This window comes from Callospermophilus lateralis, chromosome 16, assembly GCF_048772815.1.
Source record: "Callospermophilus lateralis isolate mCalLat2 chromosome 16, mCalLat2.hap1, whole genome shotgun sequence".
Taxonomy (NCBI): Eukaryota; Metazoa; Chordata; class Mammalia; order Rodentia; family Sciuridae; genus Callospermophilus; species Callospermophilus lateralis.
In genome coordinates, this window is record NC_135320.1 from 84,312,104 (window position 1) to 84,337,534 (window position 25,431).

The following is a 25,431-nucleotide window of genomic DNA, read 5'->3' on the forward strand; positions in this document are numbered from 1 at the left end:
AAAAACACAGGAAAGATTTAGAAAAAGAATTGAGACCCTAGAACTGCAAAAAATGACTGAAAGGTTAGAAAACAAGCCTGGGATGGAGGCCCACGGGCCTGGGATGGAGGCCCACGAGCCTGGGACCGTTTGGTACAGAAGACCAGGGAGGCCCCGTGACCTTCAGGAGGTGCAGGCAGGGTGGGCTTGCTCCGGCATCTCCCTGAGGCCAATGGGCGAGGCGGAAGGAGCGTGTGCTGCCTGCACCAGCCAGCAAGCGGCAGCTCCCCTCCTGGCTGCGAGGCCACGTCTTCCCACGCATTCAACAGCACTTCCTTACAAGCCTTCTGCCCGGGAGGGACTGTGGCCATCAGTTACTCCTTCATTCATTCAACAAGACGTGTGCCACCTCTGGAGCCACCTGCATGCTCTACAAGGATGGGGCATGTCTGCCTCATCAGAGAATAAGCACTCGATATTTGCTGAGTGATGACCTATGAGGTGCCAGACACTGATGAGCACTGAGGTGGTGACACCATAGAAAACCACAGTCCCCATGAGAGCCCAGGCTGGGGACGGGCACACAGTGCAGCACAGTCCACTGCCAGGGGTGACTGGTTCCTGGGAAGACACAGCTTAGCCTCAGGGAGACCAGGGAGGCCCGTGACCTCCAGGAGGTGCAGGCAGGGTGGGCTTGCTCTGGCATCCCCTGTGGTGCCCAGTGATGCTTCTGTCCCCTCCTAGCTCATGATGGATACTAGGTGGCTCTCTGTCCCCTGCCCATTCCTCTGTGACAGGTCATGGGCATTTCTCTGTGGGAAGGGCCCATCTACCCCTGTCCTATTCCAGTTGCTGGGTCAACAGGTGGTTCGTGTTCAACCCATAGAAGGAAGTGGGAAAGGCACCTTGGGGAGCCCTGGCAATTCTGGTATCAGGGACTGGAAGGACTTCCAGGCTGACGGAATCCCCGCCCCGCCCCGAAGCTGGAGAGCTGTTCTGAGTGGAAACTGTTGATAGACTCAGCCTGGCTTGCTGTCTTAGAACAAGCCAAGACCTTTTCTTTTTTCTTCTTTTGCTGTTTATTCAATTTCATTTAACTGGGAAAATGAACCATGAACTACTACTGGAGAAATAAACATTGGCTATTTCACTTAAAAAGAAAGTGCCCAACAGAAAACAGAATGGGGAGAAATATGCAAGAAATCTCTTCTCCTTCCACGTTAGTAAATTCTATGCAGAGCAAGGACAGGGGTGGGCTATGCAGAGGTCCTAGGGGCCTCAGGTGCCAACAGGACCAGCATGCCCCAGGCAGCACTCAAAAGGCAGGTGGTGATGAACACAGCCAGAGCCACAATCTGCAGTTTAAGACACACCCTGGGACATGGCACCATCCCTGGGCTTGGTGACTGCTATTGAGGTTGAAGCCTAAAGTGAGGAGCATTCGTCCATCGAGATATTCCACCGGCTGTGCATTCTTGTTCTTGTAACCCCCCTGACACCATGTCTGAGTGTGGATGGGGCTGAGATCCTGGCCAGGACGGGGAGGACCATGCCCCATGGCCCTTCAGGGGCAGCCCCGCCCTGCCGAGGGGATGCAGTGGGTGTACGCTGAGTCCTCAGGGCTGGTCCCAGGAGGAAGGGGGATGCCTGGGATGGCCAGCATGTGGCCACTGCCCTCAGATGTGGAGGCGAGGTGTCAAGGATGACTCCCTCCTGCTGGATGGGCAGGTAAGCCACGTGCCTATCATTAACTGTCACATGGGGCCGGGGCTTCACAGAGGCAGCGTTCTCAGGGATCATGATGCTAAAGGGCACGGCGTGGTGAGCACAGGGAAGGCACATACCTAGCCCTGCCAAGGCTGCCACCACTTCTCAGCCACCAAACCCCGGCAGAGTTCATCTCCCCCTTCCAGAAGGCTCGACGCCATCCAGCACTGCCGACCTGACTCAGCTTAGTCTCTGCTGCTTTCACGATGGGTTGCTGGGCTCTTCTGATCCCTCTCCCAGATCCCAGGGCTCCACGCTGCTCTTCCTCAGCCCTCTGCAAAAGCTGAGGGTTCCTGGATCTCGGTCCTCAATTTCTCTGGGCTCTTATCTCTACAGAGACTTCTGCTTCTGACTGAGCCAGCCTCCAGCCTCCACCCTGGGCTCCAGAATGGCGTTGGAATACATGAAAGAGGTGACAGGGACAGCTGTCACATCATGCATGAACAGGGCTGCGTACAGTCACAGTAGATGGAGTGGCCTGAAATGACGTTTACAATAGAATCTTGAGGAGCCTTGGTCATCAGCTGAAAGACGGAGTCACATTTTGCAGACAGTGAAGGTTTTCAAATAAGGACCCTGCCTCATCCAGTCTGTGGGCCTGCTGAATCAAAACCTGCCCCATGTGAGACTTCCTGAGGACTGCACTTCCTTCACGGTTCCTCTGAGTATTATGTCTGTTTGTCCACATTACCTTTTCTAAGTATTAAGTCTATTTAAAGAGAACTCCTTCTCCATTTGCTTTCATTTTTCAATTTCTAGCTCTAGGGTGTGTCCAACAAATCACCACTAACTTTACCCATTACTAATTCCCAGGATGCAATGAAATTTCCAAACACAATGGGTTGAACTTAATTTAGAGAAAGTGATGGAGGCAGTTGTAAACGTGTGTTCCACAGCAGTCCTGCCAGGAGCGTCTCAGCCGGCGGTGTGATGGCCGCACACTCTAGCTTTCTCACTGGGCACTGCAAACATCCTGACACCAACCCAGGTTACCAGGATCTGTGCTGCCTGCTGCCTGGCCTGCTTCACACACAGGACCTTCTGTGTGGCTCTACCATCCCTGTGGAAGCTGCCTGCACAGGTGCCATCCCTGGTCAAGCCACCTCTGAGCACCATACACAGAGGACGAGCCAGGGCCACTGAAGGCCCCTAGAGGATCGTGAGGCCTTCCACGGAGCGCACCCTTCCTGTATTCAGGTGTTACGTGACCATGTCTGCCTCTATGCAGTTTCTACAAACCAGGTGCTCCCTACCCTTGTCCCAGGGGAGCTGGTGTCCACCCAGCCCCCTGCAGTTTCCTGAATATTCTCCTATCCTCATCCCAACTGTTCATGCACGTCTGTGGCTCGGGCATTTCTGTTCCGTTGTTATAAAAGGTGGCACTGAAGTTCCTAGGGGTCTAGTGACTCGTCTAAGGCCAAGTGATTGTGAAGTTGCAAGAGCTGGACGTTGGCCTGAGTGACCCAACTCCAGAGATCATCCTCAGCAGGTTCAGGGCAACTGTGTCTAAAGGAACCACACACTACAGATTGACAGGATTAAGTTATTGTCCCCGCACGTCCAAGCAGGCTAAGTCTGTCGGTATAGCTCCCAACCACTCTCTGTTCAGAATGCTCACTCTGGTAGCTTAATCTATTAGCACAGTCTCAACACTGTTCTCTGTGGCAGAAATAATCTGCATTCATAGTATCATTCCCCCAGAGATGGATTCTCCATTTCCCCAGTGTTGTATCTAATGTGTCCTTCAGCTAAATTATTGGCAGCATAGCTTAGCAGAAACCAGAGCCTGTGAGACCATTCAGATGGTCACTTGGTCAGGCCCTGGGTCCTGCAGCTCTGCCTGTATCAAGGGTTCAAGAACCTAGGACAGAACCAGAGCCCTGCACCTGGGGGAGGGGCTCCACGGACATGAAAAATAGCTCCATTGGAGACCCAGTCACTTTGGCTTTAATCCCCACAGTCCACTCACCTGGCAATGCTGATGGAGACCCCATGGGGTGGGAGGCCACCAGGGCTGACTCTGACCACCTTACCCCTGCTCCTTCCTGCTCCCTACCAGTTTTGCCCTTCCTCCTCCTCCAGCTCCCTTCGCACTTTTTTGTAAAAGCTACTCTTAGCAGGTTAAGCGTCTCCCTGTGTTTCCCTCCTAACATCCAAGTAAGTTCCAGAAATCCTCCTTGCTCAGGAAGACCCCTTAAGGAAGACAGGTCCTCCATCACCCCCTTGGTGCTACATGAGGCCCTGTGTGGGCTGCATTACACCCCATCTCTGTGTCATTGCTCTGAAACCTGCAGCTTCCTGGGAGCAGGGTCAGCCTTGGCTCCTCCAAGCCCAGAACAGGGCCACACTCTGAGCCACACATGCAAGGCTTGGGACAGCTCCAGAAGTACCCACGGCAGAACCTGAGGTGAGGAGAAGGTCAGCCACCCAGAGCAGCCTCATACTACAGGCCCAGCAGCTGCCTGTCCTTATTTCATGCACTGTTGGGTCCCCACTGACGTGACTGTGGGGAAAGTGGCATGTCTTTCATGGGGGGAAACACCCATCAGCACCAGAGTCCCAGGGCTAACCCCCGATTCCACAGAGGGAGCCCAGCCTCAGGGAACAATCTGCCCAGGGCCTCACGGCTGGAACCTGAGTCCAGATGTTGTGACTTTTGATCCACAGAACCCCCACTACACCAGGTGAGTTCTCAGCAGACCACAAAGGACACCTGGCCCTTGGGTGGGTGCTAAGCAGGATTTCCCTTGAATGTTTAAACAAGGAAAGCACCTGATGCAGGACAGTGTGAGGACAGCTCTGAGGCTCAGGGACTTCAGCTTCCTTGCTGCTTACAGTGGCCCAAACAATGTGCGAAACGATAACAATGGCAAGTGGTGTGCCAGACGCTGGGCGAAGCAGCACACACCTCAGCCTCGGGTCTTCACGGCACCCCAGAGGTCTCAGTGCCCCTGTCTTGGAGGCAGTGGGGCTCAGGCAGGAAGAGAAGCTGCCCCAGGGGCTGCCACTCTGGTGTGCCCATGCTCCCATGCCCCAGGTGCAGGCTGTGCTGCTGTTCCCCGTTTTTCCACGCCTCTGATGAACACAAGACCCCAGCTCACTGCCCACAGAGCAGGACTGAGCCAAGGGGAGGTGGCACGTTAGGGGACACACACCTTCTTCATGATTCTCCACTCACCTCCTATTCAATAAAGACACTGAGGGACTCCTCCATCTATGTGCCCAGGCATCAGAGCTGATGCTCACGGGAACGCCTGAAGGTCTGGCCAAGGCAGGAACATGACCCCTCGGAAGGCAGAGCCCACTGGGCTGGGCAGCACCCTGACAATGGCCAGGGGAAATGTGTGAGGAGGGCATCCTGTCCTACAGAAGACCACAGGGAAAGGGGCAGCCCTTAGGGCAGCCCGCCTGGGTGGCTTCTTTCTGGGGTAGACCTCACCTTGGTGCACAGAACCTACATCACTGGAACCCACCTCTGAACACAAGTCCACGTGCTTGAGACACTGCATTGACCACAACCCGTGCTGGGACATCAAAACAGTGCAGACAGAGCCAAGGACGTTGAAATGTGACAGGCAGAGATTAACTCAGGGAAGGAAAAGCTGCAGCCTTCCTGAGGCCCACGGAGGCCATGCTGAGGGAAGGGCAGGGGCTCTTGCAGCTGGCTACCCAAACAGCACCCAGAACCTGCTGTGGCACAGGGTAAACACACCCGCATCACACCTTTCACCCATGGCTCTCCAAACACTGTGCAACGACCTCCTGGGCCCAGTGCCCTTGCTGGCCAGGTCCTCATCAGCTCGATACCTGAACGGTGCTCTCGACTCAGACTCATGAGGCACCAGAACTGCCAGGCTCCAGGCAGGCCAAGTCAAACCGAGCACGCTGCGAGGTTGGGTTATTTTTTAGCACTGGGGATAACCCAGGGCCTCCAGCATGCTATGCAGGTACTCTACCACTGAGTCACATTCCCAGCCTTTTATTTCATTTTATTTTGAGAAAGGGCTTTGCGAAGCTGCCCAAACCAGTCTTGAACTTGGGATCCTGCTGCCTCACTTTCCCAATAGCTGGGAGCATAGGCATGCACCACCACATCCAACTTAGACATCATTTAAATTTGGCTCTAGGCACATAAAAAATGACGAATAAAGAAAGAAGGGGAAAACCCTCTCTTGGCCCTAAAATGAAAAGAAAATGGAAAGACACATAGTGAGATGGCATCAGTTTAACCCACATTTGGTTTGGAACCTTCAAATGAAATCGCCACCGTGTGCCTGTGTTTAGATACTGTCCATGCTCCCAGGGCCCTGCCTCAAGCCCGCGGCCTACCAGGCACTGATAGATGATGAACGCCTTCGCTTCAGGGACCCCAGGTGGGGGGTCTGCTTAGGACAGTGATTGTACTTTGTGCTTTCAGGGGAAGAAAGTTCATCGTCATCTCTGCCACTGCTGCCACCACCAGGAGGCTGTTTTGCTTCAGGCATCCTTCATGTTTCAAATCCGTTTTTAAATAAGTTGACCAGGTTCCCATTTATTAAACTGTGTCTTGGGGAATAACCCTTTTTCGGATGTCATTAATGTCCATGGAAGGGAAGGCTCCCGGGGCTGCGGCCCAGGAAATGAACAGAGAAGCCACGATTTATCCTCCTCTCTTTGGTACTCCTACTGTTCAGGATTAGTTCTAAGGACTTTCAAGAGTTGGTCAAAGAGGCAGCCCTCTGTGATCTGGGGAGGCAGAAAGGACTCAGCACCAGTAAGAGGACACAGCCATTGTCAAGACCATCAACAAAAAACACAGCAAGCCTCTCTCACGGGTTGGGCTCAAGGAGACAAACTCCCAGGAGGAGGACAGCTGGACGGGCAGCAAGCGTGTGAGGGCAGGGTATCTACATGGATATGTGTATGCACTTGCACATTCATGCATGGATGTTCATGCAGCTGTGCAGAATGTGTGCATGCGATGCCCGTGTGTGTGTACATGCACTTCCACGTGCATGCATATGTACAGCTGCGGGAGTAGTGTGTGCACTCTGTGTTCACATGTAAATGTGAATACATGCATGAACATGGAGGGGTGTGTACATGGCTGTGTGTGTGTGTGCATGTCTGTGCACACACGTGTGTGGGTGGGGTCTGGGCGTAGCTTTGTGTGCATCCCCGTGCTTGTGGCTGTACAGCTGTGTGCAGCTCTAGATTTCAATGTGGGCCTGCCGCAGAAGAAATCGCTCCTGGTTTACACCTTTTCCACTCTCCCCATCTGTTATGGTTTGGATGTGAAGTGACCCCCAAAAGCTCATATATGAGACAATGCAAGCAGGTTTAGAGGAGAAATGATTGGGTTCTGAGAGCCTTACCCAGATCAGTGAATTAATCCCCTGATGGGATTAACTGAGTGGCAGCTGAAGGCAGACAGGGTGTGGCTGGAGGAGGTGGGCATTGGGGACGTGCCTTTGGGGGTATGTTCTGTGTATGGTGAGTGGAGTCTCTCTCCCTGCTTCATGACCATCATATGAGCTGCTTCCTTCCACCACATTCTTCCACCATGATGTTCAGCCTCACCTTGAGCCCTGAGGAACAGAGCTGGCTGTCTGTGGACTGAGACCCCTAAAATCATGAGCTCTCAACTAAACTTTCCTCCTTTACAGTTGTTCTGGGTGGGTCTTTTAGTCACAGCAATGAAAAACCTGACGAATGTTTTTGGATCCTTTATCTCACTTAATTCCAGACAGCTCTGTGAGAAAGGCAGGGCAGGAGGATGCCCACCACAAAGGTGAAAGGAAGGGAGGGGTTCACAGAGTTTACAGGATCTCTCAGCTGGTTACTGATGATTCTAGAATCTGAAACCATGCACAGAGCCTCTGATATCCAGTCTTACTAGGTAGTTCTCTATACTATGCCTCCTGCAACCCTCAGGATGGGGTCCCAGGTCTCTTGCTACTCAGGTGAGGACCTTCCTGCCTGCACCCCCACACATTCAACTTTGATTCTGGAACATACTCTCTTGCCTCTGAACTTCCTCCTTTGCTCCTCCACCAGCATGAAGCCCCAACCACACCCTTTCCCTGAAGATTCTATCGAACCCTTGGGAACTGAGGCATGTATCCCCCTTCCGAAAGCCTCTGCAGGCTCCCTGAGCCAGTGTTCCCATAGAGCCCTGTGTTGACACCTGCCATGTGTTGACCCCCTGGGATCGCAAACATGGTTTTGTTTTGTTGGTATGGGGATTGAACCCAGGGACTATTAGCCACTGAGCCACATCCCCAGCCCTTATAAATATTTTATTTAGAGACAGACACTGAATTGTTTAGGGCCTCTCTAAATTGCTGAGGCTGGCTTTGAACTTGCAAACCCCCTGCCTGAGCCTCCTGAGTTGCTGGGATTATAGGCGTGCCATCACGCCTGCACGGCAATGGTTTTACTCATCTCTGAGAAGGTATAGCCTGTGTCTTTCTGACCCTGCCTTGCTTGAGCCTGGCCACCCCTGGCCAGGGGCAACCAGTGGATTCCTCCTCCTTGAGTTCAAGTCAAGGAATAAGGAACACAGAATGTGCTTAATCTGCTCCCGTCCGTAACCTACAAGTAAGGTCCAGCCGACTGGAGGAGAGAAGGGGTAAGTCACCATCAGGAGCGACTCTGCTGCATGCCCAAAGGAGTGAGAGGAGGCACTTCAGAGTCACTGCAACGGGCTCACCTGAGCAGCTCCGACTTCCTGGCTCCCCGCAGGCTCCTTGGCCACCTTTCCAATGAAGCTGGCAGATGGGCAGACTAGCAGAGGTAAGCAGGGTCAGAAGTGACCAGGAAACCAGAAGATGGAGGGAAACTTGTGGGGAGCATTAGCACTTGATTTGCAAGACAGAGAGTGGCGTCTGTGTCTTGATGCCTCTGAGTGGAGAGCCAGTCACTGGGCAAGTTGTCGTGACCAGCCACCCAGTCTGCCTTGGAAAGTCTTGTTTCTCATGGGCTGAACCACCACTATTCCTGAGTTGACCTCTGGGCCCTCTTCTGTCCCAGTGAGAATCTAGTGCCTGTCAGGTGCTCCACTGGAAGATGGAGACAGAACCTAGGCTCTGCCCCCACAGCAGGAAACGGATGGGGACTCATCCTGGACTGCCAGGGTGGGGTGCATGGTGGTCAGAAATGGTTTCCTGAAGATGATGATCCAGATCCTGAACACTGCAGGGTTCACAGGAGTCAGAGGACAAGAGGAGGCAGAGAGAGAGCAGAAGAAGAGCCAGGGGGGAGCAGCAGCCTATCGGAAACCTGACAGCCAGTGTAATGACACTCAGCCCAACCAGAGCACAGGATATGAGCCAGCAAGAGACGGAGAAAGAGGAAAAAGGCTAGAGAGGGCCCCAGAAGTCAGGTCTTGGAGGACCTACATGGTCCAATGTGACTCTAAAATTAATGGGTGCCTCTCCTTTAGACAGGAGAGAAATGATCAGATCTCCAGTCAATCCATTTTGTGGGGAGGGCAGACACAAAATTGTGGAGGCTGGAAAGTCTTGGAGATTGGAGGCAGGGGCAAGCCGGCATCCACCCAAGGAGGATGGGGCCCAAACAGCCAGTGGGCACAGGGTGCAAGAGGCCAGAGTGCTGTCCCTCATGGTCACACACCACTCATCCTTACCCTGCTCCAGGCAGGCTCTATGCCTAGCCCTCCCCGGACCTACCCCTGTCCCTGGAGTCTGACTGCCACCCCCGTCACTGCCTCTGCTCAGCCTCTGGCAGCACCTGGCTCTCTGGCTCTTTCCTTACTCGCTCCCTCTGCTCAGTTCTCTCCTCCCTCCTACTGCTGCCCAGCAGTGTCCTCTGGTCCTCGCTGCTGCATCCCCCTCCTCTCTGGACCTTGAGCAGTGCCGCCGCGTTCAGCCAGGACCACTTCTCTGTCTACACTCCCTCCCTACAGCTTCTCAGCCAGACTCACTTCAAACATTGGCTTTAGGCTCTTGACTGCCAGATCCATCTCTAGCAGACCTCTCCCTGCAACCCAGACGCACAGAGCTTGATCCCTGCTGGGTACATACTCCGGGATGTCAAATGGCGACTTCCAAGTTAATAGCCCAAATCCAACTACTCCCTCCATTTCTTATGCTCCTCTTGACCTTGACCTTCTCTGGGCAAGGGGCATCACCACCAGCCCATTTCCCCAAACCAAAGGCTTTGACCACCCACACCCTTTTCTCTTCCACACACTCTGTGTCCACAGCACCAGCAGGAGCAGCTACCCTCACTATGAAGATGCAGTTGGCACTCCCAGGCCCCTCCTCTGCAGGCACACCTGGGTATGCCACAGTCGTCTCAAAGGGTCTGACCTTGGGGCTCTTAGGCAACCTCTCATGTCCATGTAGCAGTACGAGGGTGGGCACCTCGGCTCACCTCTCAAGGCCACTAACACAGGGTGGGAGGTGCTGTGTCTGACTGAGGCACACATGCAAGAGGTACCGGAATGTGAGGTGGCACCAAGATCAAGGTGAGCAAATGGTGAGTACACTGGTGTAAATGTCAGCTTAGACTTTCTCAAGAGAGGGACAGGGTGCCATCCCAACCTCTTCTCAACTGCCCTTGTGTTTTAGCTAGCTATTTTGCAGCTGTGACTAAAAGATCTGACAAGAACAATTTCAGAGGAGGAAAAGTTTATTTGGGTGCTCACAGTTTCAGAGGTCCGGATCTGAAGATGGCTGACTCCACTGCCCCAGGCCCAAGGTGAGGCTGGACATCATGGCAGAAGAGTGTGATGTAGGAAAACAGGCTGAGACATGACCACCAAGAAGCAGATAGAGAGCTCCTTGACCACAGACAAAATATAAACCCCAAGGGCACACCCCCATCAACCCAGCTCCTCCAGATACACCCTACCTGTCTCTACCACCCGATTAACCCCACTAGAGGATTTATGCACAGACTAGGTTAAGGCTCTCATAACCCATCATTTCACCTCTAAACTTTCTTGAATTATCTCACACATAAACTTTTGGGGGGCACTTCACATCTAAACCATAACACCGTGAGGTCGTAACATCACACCTGAGGCTAACCTTAAAGAGGCCTTAAGACCCATCACACAGCACTCAAAGACAGCGGCCCAGCTTTAAAAACAGTCATTGGGTACACAAGCCATCCGGGTTAGAGAAGATGCACAGTCAAAAAGATGCCCGTGTCTTCCAATATATGGCACAATGTCATTTGAGGGGACAACTAGTCATACTGACTGTCCTGGGGGCGAGGACTGACAACAGGGGACACAGAACACATTCCTTGTCTCAGAACTGATGTGACGAGCCCCCTGGTGCTAGTGCAATTCAACCAGCTGTTCCAAGAGCACCGTGCTGGGACTCCCGTTGTCTGCTGGTTTCACTCTTGACCCCTCCCTGCATGCCTACATCCGGAAAGCAGGACCGGCTACCCCTCAGGAGTCTGGAGAAAACACCCTGCCTTCCCAGCTCCCTCAGGGCTGCTCCCACTGGCAGCCTGGAGAGGAGAAGCACACTTGCCGCTGGCCTCCCTCTCCATCTCGCTGTCCTCTGTGTCACACTCCTCTCCCTGCACTGCGCGGAAAGCCTGTGATCTCAGAGGCACAACCCTCCACCCACTGCAGAGATGTTAGGGAAGTTGTGGGGGTGGATGGCAATGCACGACCAAGAACTGTTCTCTCAAACCACTTCTAAATGTCCCTCCAGTCACGAGGACCCAACAACAGCCCTGTTTATGATCCCCTGAACCTGGATCCTAACTCTGAATTGCACATAAGCAGAGATTTCACAGGCACACACCCGTTGTGCACGCTGAGGGAAGGCTGCAGTGGTTCTGCTTAGGAAAGCCCCCAGCGTCCCCATGCTACTCACATGTCTGGACTCCCCACTCCACCTCCGCTCAGACTGGCTGGAAGCTGGTGCATCCCTCACAGACTTATGCTCAGGTGACCACAAACTTAGCAGCTGAAAACAACCCAGTTTTATCATCTTACAGCTCTGGAGTTCAGAAGTCTAAAACCACCACATCACAAGGCTGCATTCCTCCTTGGCTTCTCCAGCTTCTAGAGGCCACCTGCTCACCTTGGCTTGTGGCTCCTTCTACCTCCAAAGCCAGCAGTGGCTGGGGAATCCCTGGATGCAGTCCTCTGGTTCCAACTCTTCTTCCTTCTTCTGCCCCACATAAAGGGGCAATGAGGTTGAGCCCTCCACAGGATGCAGGTCAATCTGCCCATCTTAAATTCAGCCAGTCAGCAACTTTTATTCCTTCTTGTCATGTACAGGTTCTGGGGTTGGGACTTGGGCATCTCCGGGGGCCACTGTTCTGCCAAACTATGTCTCTTAGGCAGTCATGGCTGAGTAGTAACAGATTCTTACTGGTGCGCTGTAAGGGACTGCATTTGCTGCTCCTTGCCATTATAGTTAGGACACTGGGATGCCTTCCATTTGGCATGCATGTATAGTATCTATGAATTTCATCCTGGGATGGTAACAGATGTTACAAAACATTCGCCATTCAGTAAGAGCACCCGCTCTGTGGGGTGGAGACCCTGTGAGCAGGTCAAGCTGCCCGTCTCCTAAGATGACCTACCCTGCTGTGCCCAGCTCTGCCCGGAACTAGAAAGCCAGGCTGGGCTCCAGCCCATCCTTCTCTCCAGAGCCGAGCTCTTGTCACTGGCTGAGCTGGGCCTTGCTGCTTAGTGTTCCCCGACGCCAAGATCAAAGGAAAGGTTACAGTGAAGTACTCCTTACTGAAGGATACCCTTTACCTCGGACGTTCCCCGACTCCATGACATGGTGAGAGTTAGAGGGCTGTAGACAAAGAGCCCACGAGAGCCAAGCACAAGAACAAGCAAAGAACCCCAAAGCTGATTCTTCTAGGTGACACCATGGGGGACATTCAGGCTCCAGGGCAGGAGCTTACCCTCCCTAGCAATTAGGGCTTCTCCCTCTGCTTAGATGACAGCCATGCCACAGTCCCCTGCATTCTGAGAGGGTGGAAGGCAGAGCCACTTTATGAGGGTCACAAGCACACACATTTGCTTTCACAGCCCCGGGCTCAGAGCAGTCTCGCATGTGTCAGAAAGAAAGAAATGGCAAATGTGATCCCAAATTATGTGCAGAGATGGCATAAATGAATGTGGTTTGTTAAAAAAAAAACATAAATTCCTAACTCTAGAAAATGTATGTACATATAAGACAAAAACAGGAATGTTATCTGCAAGAAACTAGTGAAAATATCGAGATATTCACAGGCAGGAAGAAACCATTCCAGATGTCAAGAAAAAAGAAAAGCCTTCTAAAAAGGAGAGGATGGGAGGGAGCGAGGAGGCTCGGACTCCCCTCCCGGCCAGACTGCACTCCTGGAGGGGAGGCACTCAGCCTGCCCTGCCACCCGCTTTTTTCTTGGTTGTAAGGAGACAGCAGACTTTTCTGGAAATACACGACATGCACGGTCCTAAGCCCAAACTGTAATGGAAGCTCGCTGACAGTCATCTCCCTGCGTGTCTCTCCAGGTCCCAGGTGCTGGGCCTCCTGGACGCTGGGCGGCTACAACCCGTCTGTTGAGCACTAGGGCATGTAGCTCTGCTGCACAGAGGGGACCACTGTGGCATGATATGTCCAGCAGCACCTGGCCCAAGCCAAACAGGAAGGGCCAGCTCTCTATGTGGTGAGAGGGTCCTGCAAATAGGGAGAGGCGCCACAGGCAGGCTTCCCCCTGGCCTCTGCACTCGGGGAAGAGGACACAGAGGTTTCAACCCACTGCACAGCAAAAAGGACTCACCGGCCGGAACACCTTGTGCTTCTCTGACTAAGGAGGTTGGGTCTAAATAATCACCTGGAAAGAAAAAAAACTTTCTTCTGCAACAGGACTCTAATTCTCTGAGAGTGAGAACAAGGAGAGGTGGAGGGGTCAGTGCCGGGCACAGGACTCCTGATGGCTGCTGGATGCCAGCCCTTCTGGAAAGAATCTGCAAGGGCCCAATCTCCTCACTGAGCAGAGCTCCCTGTGAGCTTGCACTACTGTGTGCTTAGCACATGCCCCTGCACAGTAGGCACTCATTAGACACTGACTGGGATTCTAGTATCCTAGTGTGTCCCTCAGGACTGTTTTAAAACCCCACTGAAACAGATGGCGGTGTAGCCGCAGTGAGGAGGGAGGCGGCGGCAGCTGACTGGAGAGTGTCTGCTGCTATTTAGACAGGCTTACCATGCATGGCTCTTTACTTTGCTGACCTTTAAGCACACAGACTCTGCATTTCCATTTCTCTTGGTGCCAGAGGCTGCCAGGCACTCACATGGGGGCCGCTCCTCCCTGATCTCCACCTAGCCTGGAGATCCCCTCAGGGTCAGGCCTGCTCTTCTCCTCTCACCAATGCCCTCGCTGCAGTGTGGGCCACTCCTGCTGCACCCCCTCAGGGAGAGGCACTCACATGCCCGGTCTTCACAAAACCACCCAAGTCACCATCCCTGCAGGCCCCAGCTTTCCTCTCTGCCCACGCCGTGTCAGCCTGATCCAGGTGCAGGTCAAGAGGCAGGATGCGACTGCCTCTGCCCCACCTGCCACCCTGAGGTGCCCTCTCCATGCCAGCTGGGGAAGCCGAGGTGTCTTTTCTGGGCCGACTTCCCCCCAGTCCAGCAGTCTGCTTCCTCTAGCAGTTTCTCTCCCTATCCTCAGACATGAGGACCTCAAGCCCCCGCAAGACCCCAGCGGAGGCCTGCTGGACAGCGGAATGCAAGAAGAGAGTGAAGCAGGCGAGAGCCAGGCTGGGCTCCTCCCTGTGCCGCCAGAGCCCCGCCCACCCGAGGCAGGAATCCAAACCCAGGGCGACAGGGCCACAGCGTTGTCTGAAATATGTTTTCATAATGAAACACCATCCACCTAAATCGCCTGCACCACTTAACAAACTTAATGAAGATATCAGTAGCAAACAGATCCGTGGACAGAAAAAGAGACCGTCAACCCCTTCTTACATGCAGCTCTGATCCTGCCCCGCGGGGGCTGGCGCAGAAGTCTAAGGTCCCATGCTGTCACCCACAGGGTGCCACTCCCACTCACCCGATGACGGGGCCCACCTCTCCTCGCTCACTGTGGCTTCCTCTCAGATATGAAGACCTACCACACGTGACTCTCTCTGGGCCTGTGCCCAGATCTACACGTGCTTCTTGTTCAAGCTCCAGGCCCAGCTCTCCTTCACTGTGGGCAACGGCTTTTAGCATCAGCCATTTCATTTGGCCTCTGCCTTCCTCAGCTCAGGCTGCTGTAACAAAGCTCCTTAAAGGGGTGGCTCACAGACAGCACAGGTCCATTTCTCACAGAGCTGGAGACTGAAAGGCTGAGGTCAGGGTGCCAGCATGGTTAGGCTTGCGGAGGGCCCCAAGGGTGTGGACAGCTGACTGCCTTGTATTCTCACTGGTGGAAGGAGTGTGAGCTAGCGCTTTGGCCTCCTCTTCTAAGGAAAGTGACTTTACCCATGGGGGCTCCATCCTCATGACCTATTCACCTTCCAAAGTCTTGGCCTCCCAGCACCGCCCAGCACATTGGGGGCCGGATTGCAACACATGAATTCTGTGGAGACACAAACATCCAGTCCAATGGCCTCCCTGGGACCTTGCCTGAGGTCAGATTGCCCCAACAACTAGATGTTGTAAGGGGGCAGATAGCTTTGAGCCTCGGCCTGGTTAACTTAGAGTAACTGTCCTCCTGAAGCAATGAGCTCCCCTAGAGAGAGGTGATGTCCTTCCCAGCTGGGCTCCTGGTGCCCAGCAGAGAGCCCGGACAGTGCCTGCTGCTTGCTGGATGGGAGTCCCCAAGGGGACAAAGCAGGGCTCAATTCCACAGCCCAGTCAGGGCCTAGGGACTCGTGCTGTGTCTGCAACCACAGGAGCTGAGAGGCTTAGCATGCGGGGGCTCAGGGCCACCTGCTTTGTTTGCATCACCCACACAAGAAACCCATGGGGCAGGCTCTATTATTTTAACATTTTACTGAGAAGGAAACAGAAGTTCAAAGAGCAGTCAAGTGTTGTCAAGTGAGATCTGGGCTCAACCCAGGCAGTCTTGCTGAACTGCTGGCTATCCCAAGGGCTGCTCTACCCTGAGACACGACCTTGGGAGACACCCTTTGTTCTGTCAGTTGGCAAAGCACCCCCAGCCAGCCTGGAGATCCCAAGGCTTCTCAACCTCAGCCCCACTGGCCGCTTTCCCCCACCTGACCTCTGGTCTGAAGTTCTGAACTCTAAGCAGCCTCTACGGTGGTGTGCCAGCAGTGATCCAAGTGCTGGAGACCCTGGAGACAGAGGGCACCAGGTCTCCAGCCACTTGCAAGGAGTTTCAACTGATGGGGAGAAAAGCCAGACCGCCAAACTAAGATGCCCAGGAGCTGGGATGGGGTGTGCCTGACCTCCCCCACTCCACCAGTGCCCAGAGTGGGAGAAGAGCTTCAGTCCTCAGGGGAGGAGGACCCCCTTCTGACAGTCCACACTGACCACAGCTGCATTTCTTTTTTGTGGTGACTGCCTGTATGTGAAAGCAGCTTCTCCCAGATCTTCTACTCTTGTGGTTAGCATAGGTAAGGTGGGTCCCCCAGAGTATGGCTACTCCATATCCTCTTCTCCCACAGGCTGCGGTAATATCAGAGAGTGAACTTAGGACCCCTCAGTCCTGAATCTCTGCTCCTGGGGAAGCAGGAAGCCCGCAAATGGCTGCAGGCTTTTCACTGAGCAGAACTCCACATGGTGGGGTGTTTCAGGCTATTGCCGACGTGCTGGTGTTGAGACCCTGGACACTCTCTGCCTATCAAAGTCAACCTGTGGGAGTGGCTTGGAATAATTCAAGTCCTTCCCATTTCTCACTGTGCTGAAGTCTGCTACCAGGAGGGAAAGTTCTGTCTTTGGGCTCAGGGATTTGATTAGGCTCAGGTGGGTAAGCCTCCTTTTAGGGCCCACCATGTGGCCTACGACGACCCATTGGTGGTGACAGCTCATCATATTCACGGGTCCTGGAGAAAAACACTCCTACAATCCTGAGAGGTTGAAGAGGCTTAGAGATCTTGCTAGACTGGCCATGTGCAGCCAGGGCCGAGAACACACACCTGAAGGCTCAGTTAGGCAGGGGAGGGAAGGCAGTCCAGGGGCTGGTGTGTGATGAGCAAGGGGAGGAAAGGGAGATGGGAGGCAGCTGCCCAGGGGGACTGCAGGCCTGTGACACTCTAGTCTACTTGTGGGCCCTTCTCAGACCACTGGAGGGCTCTGAGTGAAGGACACCATGATAGCTGAAACTGAAAAGGCTGAGCTGTCCTCCTTAGGTAAGCTAGACCTCAGAGCAGCAGGAACAACGCAGTGTGGCCAGAGAAGAATGGACTAGCCAGGCAGGAGACTGACAGTGGACATGTGCTTGACGTGCACGGGATGCTGGGAGAGTGCAGAGTATGGCAGAGGAGGCCTGGGGTGGGGCCAGAGACTTCGTTCTAACACGCCCCTGAGGCCCACGCGGCTAGCCCAGGGACCATATTTTGGCTTGGATAAAAGTGGCAGCCACAGAGAAAGAGGGACTATTTGAGGCATGACAGGAGGTGAAGGCCAGAGAACATGCTGAAGGTCAGATGTGGAGACGGAGAAGTGAGGAGGTCTAGCTTTAGCCCCCAAGTATTTACAAGTGGGTAACACATATGGGGAGGAGAGGAGGGGCAGAAACTGAAGCATTCTAGCTTAGGGAAATTCCTCTGGCCAGGGTGGCAACTACTGTCCCCTGGGAATGTAGAGAAGATCAAGGGCCAGCTTGGAGCTGCACTGTCCAAGGGCAAAGCCAAGGAAGGCCTGCATCGCCTCTCACGCTGACTGGCTGACAGCTCTGGCCTGCGACTGCTAGGGCCAGTGCAGCCTTGGGCCCAAAGCTGAAACAGGCTATGCGATCTCAGCCAGCCAGGTGAACGTGCAGGTAGCAGCGTCAGGGAGGAGGGGAAGGGATCACACAGAAGGCTGAGGATGCAGGCCAGGACCAGCACCACACAAACAGTAGTAAACTTAGCAATATTAAAACTCAAAAGAAGCGAGATTCTGCAGACAGCAGCAGCCAGAGTCACTGCCTACTGGAGACCAATCATAGAAAATGGGGCTTGGGAAAAGGAAAAGAAGGGAGAAGCGAGTTCAACGGGCTAGCATCCTTAGCCAGCTGAAGGTAGGTGACGTGGGAAAGGGGCTCAACAGAACAGAGAAAGGCCCTGATGCCCAGTTTTTTCAGATCATTTCTCATATGGCCACGGACATATCATAGGACTAATTGAAGATTTCACAAAATGATGCAATTTTTCAGTAACTACCATGGCATTAGAGGGCTCAGTAAGTAACAAAAGAACTTTGAAAACAGAATTAGGCACATCAAGTCATCAGAAATTATGCCAGAAACAGAAATCTCTGAAAGAGCTTTTATTTAAGACAATGAAAAAGAAAAGTTTCAAACAGCTAAGGGGAACCAAGAAAGGCCTACAAAGGACAAGGGTGGTGTTAAGTGACAAGAGTAAGCCATCACTTTTTGTTAGAGTCTGTAAACAAGTCTGGATGGCGCCTGGCAAAATGCCAGAGGGAGTGGTTTGTGAAGTAACGCCAGCGAGCCATTAAGTGTGGAGATTCCTTATTGGTTGACTGCTGTATCTATTTTATGCTAATTAATATAAGCTGTGTGGAATGTATAAATACCACTCCGGTCCTACAATAAATGGCTTCCACTCCTGCTATATCAGCGTACACAAGTTGTTCGTCACCCCCCGGTTAGTTTGCTGCAGCCAGACTGCGGCAACTCTTGTGATAAATGCATTTTCTGTCTCTGCATCTACAGGGCTGAAGGTGACCACGCAGCAGCTGCAGAACACACATTCTGTAGAGAATGGGAAGGATGATCAGACTTTAAGAGGCTACCTGTATGTGTAATTAGGAGCTGGATATAATTAAAGCTGGCAGAGCCCCAGGGTCAAATGAATTGTATTGTGAAGTTCTTTAGGCAGGAGCAGAAGCTCATCAACCAACCAAAACTTGCAGCTGTAAAGTGGTTCTCACAGTAAAGCTGCGAGGGGGAAACAGTCCTCAGTGAGACTTTGGCATTGTGCAAAGATCCAAAGAGCTGGGGATCAAACAACAAAAGTTAAACTTGGATCACAGACTTCTGCTCAGAGTCCAGGTCGCACGCCTGCACATCCAGCATCAGACCACCTGGGCGAAGGAAGCTTTGCCCTCAGTCCCTGTGATATACAATGGCTCTGATTATTCAAAGGGCATCTGGGATCCCCTGGCATCAATCTTCCAAAGGCGCTTAATCCACCTTTAAGTGACAGTGAATGAGCAGAAACTGCACTGTGTGTATGTATGTATGTATGTGAATATGCTCACGTGCACTATGCATGTGTATTCATGTGTGTGCATGTATGCACATGTATACATGCATGCATGTGTATATGCATGTGTGTGCACTTGTGCACATGCATATATGCATACCTGTGTATATGCATGTATGTGTGTATTCACATGTGAATGTATGTGTGCGTGTATAATGTGTATGTGTGGGTGCAGGTGTGTGCATGTGTGTATGAGTACATTTTTTCTTTATCTTCTAGGAAGAATCCTTAGAGGAACCATAACAATGACCAAAAACAGTAAGAGGAAAGTAGAGTAAATGGCACAACTGAGGGTACTGGGCGTCCACCTGCTGTTAGGACAAGCTGTGGCTGCACAGGCAACAGGACGCCGCACAGCAGGACAGGCTCTGAAGGGGAAAGGAAACAGGAGGGGGAGACAAGCTAGGGACACCTCCCCTTTTATCTCCACTATGTGGAGCGCCTGCAAGTCCGGAGAGGTTGTCTACAGTATGCCTCAAAAAAGTGCCTCTGTGGGAACAAAAAAGGTGAAATTCCATTTCCTCATCAGATAGTGGAGATAATGGAAAAAGGAAGGCCTTCACCCAGTCCTACTGAGCAAGATAAGAGGAGAGGTTTCGCCCATTGCTTTAAGGCAATTCAGATAGACACTATCTCCTGGACGAGGATCTCTCAAGAGTTCTTCAGCAGGCCTTTTGCTACATATTTACAATCAAATTAATACAACAGAGTGGTTGTTTTAAAAAGTGATAGTGAAAGTAGACTTTGAAGCCTCACATAAACCCCTTTCCATATTCCTCTGTTATTGTGCTACAATCATGAAATGCTCAACACTGCCCCCAGGGAGGGCCCAGGTCTGGGCTCCCCTTGCAGACACCTCCTGGGGTACCAGGCTTCTCTCAGGCCAGAAGCTTCACTTGAGAACTCCCTCTGAGGGCAGTGTCTCCCCAGCAGCTGCCCTGGTCCAGACACACTGTGAGAAAGGGGCTCAGGGACCCAAAGGCTTGGGCCTGGAATTCTAACAGGGCAGACTAGATACACAGGTCTTTGCCAACAGGCAACTGGTTTAGTAGAAAAGTAGATTACATTTCCCTGCAAAAACAATAAGCTGCAAATAACAATGACCCAGTGCTGACGGGTAACCAACACAGGTTTCCTAGTAAGCACCAGAATGGCTTCTTGGACTAAGCTCTGCACACTGAGCCAGGGGGTACCTGCTCCCCACCTCAGCCTCAGCCTCCAGGGCCAACCCACAGCCACCACCTGAGGATGACAAGAGTAGCAGCAGCTGGGAGAAGGCGGGTTGATGTGGGCAGAGCTGGGATTCCTGACGACTTGTTTTTTTTTTTTTTCCTGCTGCTATAACAGATGCCATAGCCTGCCTAAGTTCCAGAAAAGAGTTACATCTGGCTCAAGCTCCAGAGACTGGGAAGTCCACAATCAGGGCCCAAATGGTGAAGGTCTCCTTACTGCACCATGACATGCAGAAAGGCATGCAAGCACATTAGATGAGAGAGGGAGAGAGAGATTCTGAGATAACCAACCTACTCTTAAAAGCCGAACTTTCTTTATGAGGATGGTGACCCCATAACTGAGTCCCTCTCCAAGGCGCCATCCCACAAGATTGTTACAATGGCAATTAGATACCAACATGAGGTTTTTGGCCTTTGATTTGTTTATTTGTTTATTTATTTATTTTTAAATCAATAGCCTGGCATATGGGAAGCACGCTGGAATTGTGAAGGAGGCCAGGCTGAGGGGTGCCTGAGGTCAGAGACAGACTTCCTTATTCCTTCCTGCTGCTCTCTACCACAAGGCACCAGCAGACAGCTTGAAACACTTAGCACAGGAAAGAAAGCACTAAACAGAAGAGTGGCAATGCCGGGGGCACTGCGGAGAGCTGGGAATGGACGGCAGTAGGCGTGACACCTCTCCACACACGAGCCAGGGCAGGGGGTTCTAGGGCTGCAGGCAAGTGGCCCTGCGTGGACAGAGATTGGGAATGAGATATTTACTCCTGTGGAAGGCAATTGGGATGCCAAGCACTGGTTGCTTACAACAGGACGCAGGTGCTCCACCGAGGACCCTGGGGTCGCTAGGACTGTGACAGCAGCTCCTGAACTGACTCTCAGGCACCTATATGACCGAAGATTCCTGGCCCTGAACCAAGGTGTCAACTGTGATAGCAGTATGGAGCTGCCAACATGCGTGCATCCCTGCAGTTTCCAAACTCCATGAAATCTGTGGACCAAGATCGCCTCCATGACACCTGAGAATTCACCCAAGTGAGTAATTACCCCTGGATGAACTAACAGCCTTCCCCTGACAAACAGAGCCCTGCACTCTTTGAGTGTCAACCTGACTGGCCACAAGGTGTCCAGGTATTTGACCACATGTTACTCTAGATGTGACCGTGAGAGTGCTTTTCGGGAGACTAACTGGCGGACTAAGCTGAAGCAGAGGGCAGATCTCATCAGTCTCAGACTCCAAGAGAGTAAAGAGGCTGACATGCTGCCCTGGCTGTGACACCTGTTTGGGTGTCCCTCGAAGGCCTATAACTGAAGGCCTGGTCAACAGTTGGCAGTACAGAGAAGTGGTGGGCACTTACAGGTGCTCCCAGGGTCACTGGGGGAGATTTGTAGACATGCTCCACCAGAGGCCAACCGTGGGTCCGCCCAATCTTAAGACTCTGAACCTCTGAAATCATGAAGTGAAAAGCTCTCTTTGCTCCGTGGTGAGGAGGATTCACTAAAGGGAACCTCATCACAGTGGTGGAGAGCCCCAAATCAGAAGGGATTCCTTCTGCTGAGCCGACTTCAAGCTGGGCATTGTCTTCTCTGACTTTGGTCTCAAGCTGCAACATGCCAGCCTCCAAACCCAAACCACAACGGGCTCTTGGACCTGAGCTGGCTGATGCCGTCTTGGGGTGTGTCAGCCTCGGCCAACCCAGGAGCCACTGGCTTATTCGCCCACACTCTGTGGGTGCTGAGTCTCTGGATCATTCTTGGTAAGAGAATATGCTTCCTCACAGTCTCAGCAGAGGAGCGACAGTGGCCGGCTGCTGGAAGGAAGCTCGGCAAAGCACAGGGCACTGGACAGCGTCAGCTGGGCAGAGCAACAGGTGGGGCCCCAGACACAGGGCAGAGCACGTGCGACATCTGGACTGAAAAGTCATCTCGCTGAAGTTACCTGGTTTTGTAAAAGCTACACAATGAACAGCAAACCATCTGGACCATTTCACTTGCAATACAGAGACCTTCTCCCAGAGAGACCGTCCCTCACCCTTGGGGGTCAACACCCACAAAGCACCCAGTGTCCCCCATAATAAGAAAACTTCTAAAATAAGAAACAACAGCACAGATTTTTAAGAATAAAAAGCTCCTGGATTATCATAAATGTAGCCAGTCAAATCCTCTTGACCTTGGCAGGAGGAAGCTGCACTGTGAAAAGGTAGCCCTGTTCCTCACAATAACACCCTGAGACGGGAAGGCAGGTCTCTGCTGCCGTGACATCCGCTGCAGAGGCACAGTTGCACTTGGCCACATCCCTGGTGGATCCCCTGCCCTCTGTGGTGATAGGCTCTTCGGGGCCTGCACTGTCCTTCCTTCCTCTGCACCCTTCACCTCCGACACACCAGGAAAATGCACCACATATTACGGTACTGGACTTCACGTTCCTCTACGGCCACACGAGCGCTGCGACCACTGCGTTCATCCTACTGCTCACTGAAACATCCCCAATGCCGAGGCAGCATTGCCGACACACGGGGAAAGGGAAGTGGCGGGTCCACAGGACACACTTCTGCGTCCAGTGAGGACTCAGATGGTCCAACCATGGGCTCCATCTCGTCCATGTCTCTTCAAGAAGTAAGAGGAAGCAGGAACAAAAGACTCCCCTAGCCCCCGCTGCCCCACACTCAGCCTCCCCACAGGCCTGCCCTTATTTTCTTCCCTGGCAATGGCCAGGGTTCTTCCTTCTGAGTGCTGCTAAGCCCTAACCTCAAATACGTGACGTTAATCACTTTGAATTACCAATGATGAATGGTGACATTAATATTACTGGACAGTGACACAGCCTCATCAATGTTTATAGCAGGTCAATTCACAATAGGTAAGCTATGAAGCCAGCCTAGGTGCCCTTCAACAGAAGAATGGTAATGAAATGTGGTTAAAAATATACAATGGAATATTACTCTGCCATAAAGAAGAATGAAATTATGGCATTTGCTGGTAAATGAATGGAGATGGAGAATGTCATGCTAAGCAAAATTAAGCCAGTCCCTAAAAACCAAAGGCTGAATGTCCTCTCTGATATGTGGATGCTAACACACAGTAAAGGGTAAGGGGTGGTAGGGTTGGATTAGACAAAGGGGAATGAAGGAAAGGGAGGGGGATGGGAATAAGACAGTGAAATGAATGGGACATAACTTTGCTCTGCTCACATATCAATTTCAGACCAGTGTGACTCCATGTCATGTACGACCACAAGAATGGGATCCAAGTTGGAGTGGGTTGCACTCTATGCATGTATAGTGTATCTAAATACACCAACTGCCCTGTATATCTAAAAACAACAAATGAAAAAGTAGATCATGGGGAAAATAAAATTATGAACAGTATATATAGTGCTTTGTGCATATGAGAAGGAAATCTGGACACTTTTGAACATAAAGAACGAATAGTTCATCTTTGGCCTAACAGAAGATGGATATAAAGCAGGGAATTTTAGAAAGCTCTTTCAATCTGCTCCATAACAGTGCATCCAAACCTCTGTTCAGGTTTCAATACTGCACCATGTGCTTTAGGATGAGGTGTCTGTTTTGCTGTTTTTTGTTTTTTATTTTAGTACCAGGGACTGAGCTTAGGGGCCCTCGAACACTGAGCCACATCCCCAGCCCTATTTTGTATTTTATTTAGAGACAGGATCTCACTGAGTTGCTTAGTGCCTCACTTTTGCTGAGGCTGGTTTGAACTCTGGACCCTCCTGTCTCAGCCCCGAGAGGCGCTGGGATCACAGGTGTGCAACACGGGGCCTGGTGGAAGTTTTGCTTTGACCTCTCTAGTACTGACGTACAGGATACAACTGGATAATCAAAACGTGAAACCCACAGCATAGTCAAGTTCTACTTAACAAACACTTATTGAGCAGCTACTCTGTGAGGTCTTGGAGGGAGCAAGAGGAGTCCCCAACACAAGGCCATGCTCCCCAAGGGGCAGAGAGAGGAGGGCACCATTCTGCCCAGCACGTACAGGAGGAGAGTGGCTCAGGACACTCATTAGGCAGATATGACTTCCCATCTAAGAAAGTACTAAATCAGAGTTCAGCTGAAGAAAAAAACTGAGACCAACTCATCTATCCTTCAATTTATATGAGGGAACAAATGAATTCAGGGGAATTCTTTCACCTGGGAGAGGCAACAGCCTTTCAAACGCCTCTGCTAGGGGCATGGGTGTTTAATGTCCACCTGCCCATCAGTCCATCCATCCACCTTCCTACCTGCTGTGTACCAACAGCCACTGTGAGCCGGGCTGGGCCAGGTGGACACGACCTCCTACAAACACACTGCCGTAGGCAGCTCCTCCCCACAGTTCCCCAGTGTCACACTGCCCCGTGCTCACGGAAGAGAAGGCTCTCCAGGGCGGCTGCTTTCTCCTCCTGCAGACACCTTTTCCTTGTTTACACTGGTTGTAGCGGATGCTTGCTGAGGTGTCTGTCTAATGCCTGGAAGCACATCTACGCTGTATCCTACACAGCGACCTCATGTATCACTGCACCGTCGCCGGTGCTCAATAAATCATTCCCCTGAGTAGCAGCAAATCAATCCTGTTCTTAGAAAGAAGACACAAATCACTATCAGTAGCACCTTCCCACATTCCCAAAAGCATCTGGCCTGTCAGAAACATCCAAAGTCGTCCTGACACTCTGGATGGGAGGACCCAATTAGACCTTCCTGAAACACCAAGTCTAGCTCAGCACTCTACATGCCAAGATGCAAATGCCAAGCTCCAGAAGAGACTTACAAGACAATCTGAGACTGCAACCCAGTACATGCCAATGAAAGCTGAAAAGCCAGAGCCCGGAAGGACACAGTCTGCTTTCAGCTAGTGCAGAACACCAGGTCACAGCAGGCTGAAGCACTCCGCTGCCTACTGTCCAACTTCCCTCCAGGACCTTCTTGAGGGGAATACCGCCCTGCAGGAGGTATGCAGGACACATAATCCAAACATTGCTCTGGAGAACTAAGTCTGCTCTACGGACCAAGAACTCCAGAGCTGAGCCAGGACGTTCTGATTGTCCGGAGAGTTACTTGGCGTGAATGTCATGCTTTGAGCCATGCCCTGGGCACACTT

General features: G+C 52.2%; 1 protein-coding gene across 3 annotated transcripts in view; it reads right to left on the reverse strand.

The window, feature by feature from the left end:
- Zfat (zinc finger and AT-hook domain containing) overlaps positions 1 to 25,431 on the reverse strand; it is a 175,787-nt gene that overhangs the window by 1,499 nt on the left and 148,857 nt on the right. The window lies entirely within an intron of this gene.